Raw genomic sequence first — 1,930 nt, 5'->3', positions numbered from 1 at the left:
TGTAAAGAACCTGTGCCTACTAAAATATTTTAATACAATATATCGTTAAAATGCCTGCAGACAATTCACAAGAGTATGTACCATCACATCCACAATAACCTCAGCCAAGTGACGGGGAGTAGGCCTCCTCCCACTGTCACCACGACCGGCCGACCCGAAGGACGGCTCTGTCACAGCCCACTATCCCAATGACGGGTTAACCGGGGTTATGACTTGGGTGAACAATAAGAAATGGAAATTAAAAAGGGATTTACTAAATAACCAACATTAATAACAACAAACTAGTGGTATATATATATAACCACTTGGGTAATTAACAAATGAGCCAGCCATAACGACTAAACCCCAAATGAAAGTTAAACAAAATGAAGGAGTAATAAGTTCCACAATACGATAACAAATTCAGAGTGTTTGCAGCGGAAAAACGTGTGAGTTATGCATATGGAGATGCATACTCAAGGTTTCATTACATAAACATCAAAAGGGAAATCCGCTCAACACCAATCCATTCCATCGCCTGCTCAACCTGCACATTTAGAAATACATGCAGGGCTGAGTATAAAAATACTCAGTGACATAAGCCGAAAATACAACATGCATACATATATAAATTGAACTGCCATAACAGTAACACACAGGGGTTTTCATAAATGACCTGCGCTTACTAAAACATTTCGTTCATTTTCATAAAGGTGGATGCATCCCATTTTCAGTCTATATGATCCATATCTGTCCTTTCTGTCACGCGCCGGGAAGGAGGCCTCCTTACCACGGACGCCAAGACCGGTCGCAAGCGACTCGCGGTCTCCATGAGTGTACACGTTAACCCTAGCTAGCGACCTTTGTCTAGCATAGGATCCCAATTGGATTTCCTTTAAAGTTGGCGAACCAACACAGATAGGATACATATAAAAACATAAACATTTTTGGCAGTCAATCATTTCATAAACATTTCATTTCATTTCATAAACATTTCATTTTCATTTCATAAGAGTCATTTATCATTTGGGCATAATAATAAATTGAAATTAACAGTTAAAATCATCTCATGCATATATTCGTATAAGAGGCCTACGACACGCAGGGGATCTCTATATACGTATAGTAAAAGTAATGCCCACCTCAATTGTTCTTAAAGCTGGCGTGGAGTCGTTTCTTCTTCTGCTTCACTTTCTGTCGCCCGGACCTTCATTGATGAAGAGTCGATAAGTTCGTGAAGAAATTGTCATAAGACAAAGTCTAATTCTACGTGCCTAAGGTATCTTTTAATGTTTTAGGGTTCTAGCATCCATATTAATCTCGTTTCATTCAATCAATAAAATGTAACCAATTATCATGTAACTATCATATAGGTTCGAACCCATTTGTTCGAACATCAACATGTACATAATCCATAACCTCCCTCTTCACCCGTCATTTAGTCAAGTACTCCAATAATTAAGAACAAGCTATATATTATCACCCTGAAAATTTAATCATTATAAATCATGCTTTCTCATACTTCGCACATTTTCATCACTTAAATAAATAAATCATTTATAAACACATGCTTAGCAATTTAATATCTCAATTAAATCCCAAGCTCATTTGATAAAGTAAATCATATACTTAATCATTCTATAACACAATTCCACATTTTTTTTTATCATGTAAATAAATAAGAAATTCCATTATTCATTTATAAATAATAAAACATTTTAAAATCCATTGATATGAAATAAAACATTTTAACCATTTAAAAAAAATCCATACTCGTAAGCTTTGAAAATAATTTTATCATATAATAAATGGGGCTTAATCCCAAAATATTTGCTTTAAAGTCCATTAATAATTTAAATAATAGAATGGACTTCATTTAGAATAAATAATCCCAACTTCCAATATTAAAATTTAAATCAAGAGATTTAAATTCACTAAGTAATTTAGTGAA

At 34.2% G+C, this 1,930-nt stretch overlaps 1 long non-coding RNA gene across 1 annotated transcript; it reads right to left on the bottom strand.

The window, feature by feature from the left end:
* Positions 1 to 238: 238 nt before the first annotated feature.
* Positions 239 to 1,395, bottom strand: LOC131011492 (uncharacterized). Its single transcript, XR_009096955.1, has 2 exons — positions 1,122 to 1,395; positions 239 to 526 (listed from the first exon to the last, which is right to left on the bottom strand). It is a non-coding gene; the product is annotated as an uncharacterized LOC131011492 (long non-coding RNA).
* Between the last annotated feature and the right edge of the window lie 535 nt (positions 1,396 to 1,930).

Source organism: Salvia miltiorrhiza, chromosome 2 (genome assembly GCF_028751815.1).
Source record: "Salvia miltiorrhiza cultivar Shanhuang (shh) chromosome 2, IMPLAD_Smil_shh, whole genome shotgun sequence".
NCBI lineage: Eukaryota > Viridiplantae > Streptophyta > Magnoliopsida > Lamiales > Lamiaceae > Salvia > Salvia miltiorrhiza.
This window is presented reverse-complemented; position numbering and strand designations above follow the sequence as displayed.